The sequence below is a fragment of the Urocitellus parryii genome, chromosome 14 (assembly GCF_045843805.1).
Source record: "Urocitellus parryii isolate mUroPar1 chromosome 14, mUroPar1.hap1, whole genome shotgun sequence".
Taxonomy (NCBI): Eukaryota; Metazoa; Chordata; class Mammalia; order Rodentia; family Sciuridae; genus Urocitellus; species Urocitellus parryii.
This window is the reverse complement of record NC_135544.1, coordinates 31122952-31131362: the sequence shown is the minus strand read 5'-3', so window position 1 is coordinate 31131362 and position 8411 is coordinate 31122952. Positions and strand designations below refer to the sequence as shown.

General features: G+C 46.6%; 1 long non-coding RNA gene across 1 annotated transcript; it reads right to left on the bottom strand.

Annotated features, from left to right (window-relative positions):
* Positions 1-3047: 3047 nt before the first annotated feature.
* LOC144250049 (uncharacterized) lies at positions 3048-5141 on the bottom strand. Its single transcript, XR_013342390.1, has 3 exons — positions 5028-5141; positions 4679-4901; positions 3048-4522 (listed from the first exon to the last, which is right to left on the bottom strand). It is a non-coding gene; the product is annotated as an uncharacterized LOC144250049 (long non-coding RNA).
* Positions 5142-8411: the final 3270 nt, after the last annotated feature.

Genomic DNA, 8411 nt, shown 5'->3' with positions numbered 1-8411 from the left:
GCAGGATATTCCAAACTGAAGGGTCAGCAGCAGAAGGAGAAAGAGTTGACACTTCTGGAAAGTTAGAAGATATTTGATTCATCTGATACTGAATTATATTCACATGATACCTACATAATTTTTAATATATATTTTTTAGTTGTCAATGGAACTTTATTTTATTTCTTTATATGTGGTGCTGAGAATCGAACCCAGTGCCTCATACAGGCTAGGCAAGTGCTCTACCACTGTGCTACAACCACAGTCCTTGATGCCTATATTTTTAACCTATAAATAATACAAGTTGATTCATAAACTGGATCCTGGACTAGCTGAAGGATGTTATCTTATTAATAAAATTGTCCTTCTGTGTCACCTATGTGTGACAAACTTTGCCAGCAGCTAGTGCCTACCTCAAATACACCATATATATACTACTTACCAATGAATTGTTTATTTTAAAAAATGACAGATTTTAAGAGGCACTCCATGATAACTATTAATTATAACAGTTCCATCTTTCACTGTAGAACCATGTGATAAGTTTTAAACACATACATTGAGCTTAACCAAAATCGAAAGTACTACGTGTTAAAAGATGCCTCTGTGCTCAAAATCCTTCACAGAACTTGGGGTCTTTTATGAGGCACTAGAAAAACCACATGAGCAATTGGGTTTGTGTTCCCACAGTTGGGTTTTCACCAAAGGTCAGAGCCACATGCAAGCTGGGTCTATGCAATAGAACACAAACCAATGTACTGGAAAAGCATGGCCCCATTTAGAGATTGATTTTTCTGATCACCAGTCTACTCTGTGGCTCCAAAATGCATGTGCATTGATAGAGGCCTATCTTGACTTAATTAAGATAATGAAAGCATATTTTCCACAACAAAGAGTCATTTAATTTTATAACTTTGTCAGTGATCAAATTAGAATATCTGTTTTACAGTTCCCCTCAATCTAACTGCCAAGGGAAATAAGTTATTTTTGCAAGTGTAAAACAACAACCTGATAATAACTTTATGGCTACTTGAGAGTCTTATGTGTAAAATTTAATCTCTAGTGCTGTAAATCGTTGCAGATTGCTTGCTTGCTGTATGCAGATGGTTTGTTGATGGGAATACTTAGGGTGCCTAGAACTTGGGTGACCACCAGCCTTTAGTCTGTTTCAAGTGGCCCATCACATATTTGTTGTTCTCAGTTGATACATAACCTCCTTCTGGCCATATCTGGATTGTGGGCTTTCCTGATTGTTTCAAGGTATGAGCTGGTAGGTCTATGTGCCAGCACTTTGGCTCTCTATGCCATTTCCTGCAGTTCCTCATCAGTGTCTCACATTCCTTGAGTGGGAGTGGTTACAGCTCAGGTGGCAACTCAGTTTAAACTCAGTAGTCAAGTACTGACCCTCAGTTTGATGCAATAAACCCAAAGAATGCCTATAAAGTTAAGTGTTGTCTACATATCTTTTTGGAGAGTCTCATACCTGACTGACCTGGTGCTCCCCTTCCCCATGTCTGAAAACCTCCCACAACAAAGAAGGAAGCTGCTGCAGAGACCTTCCGCTCTCCAAGAAAGGAAGGCAGCAGTAACAGTTGCCACCCAGTCCCTTCAGCTCCAGGCTGGATTCTTAGGAGAAGAGAAAGTAGATAGTTTCCAAATCAACAGCCTTAGGGGAGAAACACCTGATGCTCCAGCTAAAATGGGCAGGCATCACCTTCAGGTGGGGTACTTGACAACTTGGCTGAGTTTTGGCCCATGGGGAGTTGGACCCCTAGAGCAGGCTGGCATCAGCTCTGTCTCAGCAGCTGGGCAAGAACCTGTCCTTTTCCCATCCTTCAGTTCAGATGGCACAGCAGGGATCTTTCCTAAGCTCAAAGTGAATCTGGAGGATAGGCCCATTATCTTCTTCCAGAGCACATTTTAGAGGTTTGTTGAAGCCTCAGGCAAGCATTTCCACAGGTAGGGATACAGGCTTTGAGGGAGGCTGGGTCCTATTTTCTTTTTGCAGAGCTGTATATCTGTGTGACAAAGGGTGGAGGGGCCATGGGAATGCATGCAGCCAGCTTGGACCCCATTATCTGGTGCATTGCTGGCTGTGTTAACACCACAACATCACCAGCAGTGTGGGCAGTTTGCTGGGAGCAGAGGTTTGCAAAACAGACAGCAAAGTCTTGCATGTTTTCTCCTACTCCCCCCCCCTTTTTTTATTACTGCTGAGGGCTTGGATGAGCTACTAGCCATTGCCGCCCTCCCATGACAACAACTCAGTGAGGCAAAGAGCCTGATGGTCACGTAGTGAGCTGCCTCTATGCTTTCTAGGGATGCATTTGGAGGAGGAAGCATGTGGTACAGTTTGGCACTACGTTATCAGTTTTTCTTAATGGCCTGAAACAACGGAACTGTGTGTGTTATGTGTAAAAGAGAGACACTGATTCTGTGGAGACACAAGTTTAACACACTTAGACTGCTGGGGCTGGACTACAGGTTGCACCTTACTGTTACAGGCAGATGTCATAGAGGACACCTGCATGGTTTGTCCATCAGTGACACCCTGGCATTGAATACACAGTGCTTTAATAATGAGTTCTATATATATATATTTAATCTAGTAGTGTGAATGCAAGAAAACAATATATACTAGATATACTGCATCCACTTAGTGTGAATGTTCAGCACCATGTACTAAAAAAAAAAAATTGAATATAACTGTAACAGGGAACTGGGCTGGAGGAGACAAGCTCCAAGATTTATTACCATTTCTAAATTTTATGAGTTCTATTGTTTCCTTCGTTTGTTATCAGTGTTAGCTATAATGAGGGTTATAGGGGGAAAAAAGAGCTGAAAAGAGGACCCCCCCCCCAAAGCGGCTCTTCTGTTCTGGCTTCTTTAGGATAAAGACAGTCTTTTCCCTTTATTGTGTATTCTTAGTTAGCAAGGTACAAAAGAGCAAGGAGAGTTTTACTCAGACAGTTGTAAAGTTTTAAACACTTAAAATATATTTGTGAGAAATGGACCACAAAAGTGATTTATTAAGCATCCTAAGAGTTTTCTTATGATCATGTCAGAGATGCAAATTTTGAGCAGTTGGCCTGGTCATCTTGTAATATCTGAGGTATATCTTCACAATTGACATTTTTAAAGATAATGAGAATGGTTAGAATGAGAGGGAGATAAAATTCATCCGACCCCACAACCTTATTTTTTTTTAAGTGTGAAATTCGTGCGGCAGGACTGTTCCCAGAAACGTGTGTGGGGGTGTTTTGCATCATTAGCACCCAGGAGCGGGGTCGGGTTTGCTTATTAATGGTACTTCTCAACGCGTTGCGGTGCGCTCTCTCACTTAGCAACTTCGGGAACTCTAGACTATGTATGAGGCTGGGCACTGTAATTCGCGCTCAAGGATTTTCTTTTCTTTAATTCTACCCAAACTTTGGAGAAACTCTCTATCATAAAAGTGCAGGCTCTCCTTGGAGGCGTCGTCCTTCTTTTCGCGAATGCTAGATTTGATTTTGTTCTGCACGCAGTTAAAAATTCAAATGTCTTTCTCTCCGGCCGAGTCAGGTTAGGTACAGGTTGGTAGAATCCTCCGCTCTTACAGCGTGGAAGGTGAATGAGAAGGCTCGGAGCGCACCAGTTCTTCTGCTACGCAGCTGGGGAGAGGTAGGGGTTGGCGGCGGCCCGGGGAGGCCGGGACACTGACTCTACCCGCAGGCTGGCGGCGGGTCCCAGCGGAGGGCGGGGAGACGCTCCGGCGCCCCACCGGGAGCCACGCGCACTCCTCCTCCCCAAGCTCACACTCCCCACCCCGGCCCCTGCAGAAACAAACGGAAAGGTGCCTGGAAGTGGCAAGGGGCTGGGAAGCCAGTGAGCGGCTCTGTGAAGGTCGCGGGGTTTGTTGCTCTAAAACTACGAACAGTGGGAACTTCGGGCCATTTAAAATGCTCTCCTGCAGGGCTTTCTGCTCGCCAGCGGCGGCGGCGAGGGAGGGGGCTTTGGAGGGCTGGGATCCCGGAGCTAGTTTTGATGGGAACCAAAGTGAATAGAAAGTGGCATTGTCGCGGACAGCAGTAAACTTTTTCCCCCTCCCACAGCAAACAAAATTGAGGCAGGGGCACTGTTGGGCTACAAAACTAAGGAAAGACTGGAGAAAGAGGCGGGGGATGGGGGGGAGAGAGTGGGGAAAGTGGGGTTGGAGGCTTTAGAGGACTCTAGAGTGCGCCCCTCGCCAGTTCATACTTGTTGGAGGTACTTGAACCCGGAGGCGAGCACTTGTTTTAGACAGTGCAGAGCTCGGGCTTGTAAGGAAGTCTAAGGATTTAGTGCAGCCCTCCCCTGTCCGAAGGTCATTTGCGCTTTTCAGTCTCGGAGGAGAGGACACTCTGGAAGGAAAGGCGCAGGTCATTTTCAGAGGCTCTGTGAAGGACGGGCCGCCTACCGGGGGTGGCAATCCTTAATTATACCCTTCTGCCTCGGAATCCATCTTCCCGGCAGTGTCTTGCACTCCCACCTCCTCGGGTGACTCAGCTGACCTGAAATGCCCACCCTACGGAAGATCAAGAAAAGTAGTTTTCTAAGAAGGTTAGAGGTTTGATTACACAGAGAAGTGTTTCCACTTAAGTCCAAAGCAATTACCCGCCCTTCCCCCAGGTCCTCCTCCCGGTCACCGGGAGAAGAAAAGGACAGACCCCCACGCACATACCCCCGCACTTTGTTGGTGCGTGTGAATTTCAAATAGCGCTGTAAGTTCATTAGTGTTTGCAATCAGCGGCGGGCAGACCCCTCATCAGAGCCGAAAGCCGGCAAGAGCCATTCATCAGCGTGAAGTGTTATTCATGGATGACCCCTAAATCACGGCAAGAGTAGTAGATGCACTGATTGGTCACAGCATGGGAGCCTCGGTGCTTTCCCCGAACCGACGCGGCCTGGAGGAGGGAGGGAGGGAGGGAGGGGCGGCGAACGTGGTTCAGTCCGGCAAATCCCATTTGACAGAAAAAGGCAGTAAACGGGGAATCTCTTTTTTTTTGAATAAAGAAGAAGAAATAAAGTACCTGTCATCTTGACAAGTGGCGGAGCGGAGGAGTCAAGGATTATAAATGATCACAGCCGGGTCCAGCTCGCCCTGTGATTGGGCTCTCCCGCGATCAGCACCAGGGGAAGCGTATGGTAGGCTCCTCTCCCCTTCTCTCTCTCTCTCTCTCTCTCTCTCTCTCTCTCTCTCTCTCTCTCTCTCTCTCTCACACACACACACACACACACACACACACACGGACACGTGTACGCGCCTGGTCTCGGGCACACTCGGCCCGGAGCGTCCCCCTTCACACAATTACAGTCCTGGATGCTGCTCCCTGGCACGGCGCCCTGCTCGCCTCCTCACCTTTCCCTCCTCTTCTTCCTCCTCCCTCGCCTCCTCTGTCCTCCCGCTCCCGGCCAAGAACCCAAAACTCCGGGCCGGCCCTGTCAGCCGCGGAGGAGGCTGGAGGGGGCCGGCGGGAAGGGAGAGGGGGAGAGCGCGGGGGAGAAAAAGAAAGTGAACTCATTGGCGCTCCGCGCGCGCTTCCCTCCCCTCGCCGCGTCCCTCGCCCGCCGGGGCCGGGCGGTGGGCAGGGAAGGAAGTTGTAACACTTGCTGTTCTCCCCCTCCCCGCCCCCTCTCCCACACTCGGCTCCCTCGGCGGGGCCCCCTCCCCCGCGCCCGGCTCCTTTGAATTTGGCCAAGCGCTGGGTGCGCGCTGCTCGGGTGGACGCGGCTGCTGCGGCCGGGTAACGAGCCGGCGGCGCGGGCGAGCCGAGCGCGGTAAGTGCAGCGCCGCCGCCGGCGCGCCCTCCTTCCTTTCTGGGGTCCTAGTGCCCGGGCCGTGGCGCCGGGAGCGGGCGGGCGTGCGGGCGGGAGCGAGCTCAGACAGCGCGTTTCTCCCAGCTGCTCTGGGAGGCGGCAGCAAGTTGGCCAGCCTGGCTGGCGGAGGAGCATCTCCTCAGCGTGCAGGCTCCCCTAGGTCTGGCCTCCGGGTTCCGGCCTCCCGGTCCCCGCCCCTCCCTCGCGTCTGACACCTCGACTGCCGGCTCAGGTGGGAACTTCACCCGCGCCTCTCACCTTGGGAGCTGGGCATCGCGCCCACGTTTCGGGGAGCCGCGGGCTGCCGGGTTCCCCGAGGAAGGCAGACCAGAGCTGGGCGCTCGGTGGGGGCAGGGAGTCGAGACGGTCTTGCCCTCATCGGGATGATACCCAATTTTGTGGCGAAGCCCCTCGTCCTCCAGGAAGGTGTCTGACAGGATCCTGTGGGGCTTCCAGCGAGCGGGAAGCCTGGGATCACCACTTTTCTGGGAAGTGGAGAGAAGGCTTCCCCAACTGCCAGGCAGCCAAGTTGGAAAGGAGTGAAGGAAGGAGAAGTAGGGGCTGGGGGTTCTGTGGCTAGTGGTGGATCACCACTGAAACTTGATCTGGAAACTCTGGATGGGACTAGAAACAACAACAAAAACATATTCTGAACTGGGCGGACGAGTGTGCAACTCAGGGCCCCTTTCGTGTTTTACAACCGGTGTGAAAGGACTTCAAATATTTTAGGTTGAGGTGGGTTATGTCTAGTCTTTGCTGAGCATCTTACTATGCAGTCCGGTTCCATTCTTACTGCTTCACCTTTAAGATAGTTGTAAAGGTAACTTGTTAATTGTTATTGTGGAGAAAGGATAACTGTGTATAACACAGCAGATACATTTGTTTTCTGAGGTCATTATAATTCCAGGCTAAAGAAAAGTTTCCAGGTAGTTTTGAGTGGGTGAAATGGAATGAAAGTGCAAGAACTGTCCTTGCACTTTTTACAGGGCTCCAGGCATCCGGGATGCCTGGGAGCAGGGCTCTCTATTCATAATACTTTATTTCTTATCTTCTGACAATGTATTTGTCAAACATTTGTTGACTCTGGCAGAATCCACTGGGTGGTCTTTTAACTAGAAATAGAAATATGTTCAGGCATTACTTCTCCCTTCTGTTGTGAAATGGAGAGAGAGAGAGAGAGAGAGAGAGAGAGAGAGAGAGAGAGAGAGAGAGAGAGAGAGAGAGAGAGAGAGAGAGGTGTGTGTGTGTGTGTGTGTGTACCTTTTTGGCTAGCTTGGGATAGTACCCCTAAAAGTGATGTTACAATTTAACAGAATTGACATGATTTCCTTAGTGCTAAAAATATGATGCATACCCCCTCTCTCCATCTCATACTGCTTGGAAGAAGCATTTGTAATTTTTCCTAGTATATTAGGAATAGAGTTTATATTAGGAGTAGCTGTACAATTATAATTCATTATAAATTTTAATATTTCAATTAAAACCTAAGTTTTTATAAATACACCAGTACTCTTACTTCATGCATTCCTTGAATTCACTTGCAATTATCTAAAACTTCTAGCTTAATATTTGAAATTCTTGTATGAGCCTAGAAAGTTTCGATTTGTGATTCTAAATGCAGAGCAAATATTTAATTCTTGATCTAAGAGTGAGAGGTTAGTTCAGTAATAAGACTTGCTAATCCCACTTTAAAATGTCATGGCATTCACAAATTATTCCTAAATTCTTCAAAGATATGGGATTTATAATGAGTTTAGTCATTCTATTGTGTATTTCAGGATTGTGGTATCTCTCTTCCTGTTGCATTTTTTCTTGGCAATCTTGCCTCTTTTTTTTTCCTTACATGAATTTTAATATTTCTCTTATTCAGAGGTACTATTTTTCTAGTAGTAAATATATTTTATTTTAGAAAACTTAAATATATATACACATATATTATTAGGGAAAATTGTTTCTTTGAATGAGACAAATATGTATGTACCTACACTGCACAGTTTTATGGGAAAATGTGATTTTACAAAAACTATTCCAGTGTTTATGTATTTGTAAAACTATGAGTATCCTATGCCAGTAGGTTAAGGTTATTAACCTATAGAAAGAGAATATCGACTCTAATAAAGATTGCTTCATTATTTGAAATAAAGCAGATAGATTTTTAATAGAATTGTGACTAGTTATTTTTCCAAATGGAATCGTTTTGTATAACTGTTTATTTTCTAGAAAGAAAGGTTTTAGGTGAAGCATAGAGGCTTTTTTTTTACTAAAATCTTGTAGGCGTGTCATCAGTCTTTTGGTTGGAAAAGGAACCTGCTTTATTAGGAGGAAGACAAAGAAAGATAAGAAAGCTTATCTCTGAATAGAAGAGAGCTTCTAAATAGAGCAAAAAGTTTTAAATTTATTCAGGAAAAAAAAAACTAGCTAAACAATAATGATCCAGTTAGTAAGTTCAAGCTTAGCTTTCTTAGCTTTGCTTCTGAGAGCTCAGAGTGATTATTCTCTTTGTAAAAAGTCAAGCAAATAAGAAACCAGGAACAAGTGGATGGCTATCACTGTGAGTAGAATGATTGTCAGAAACCCTGAATCAGTGTTCGGCTGGA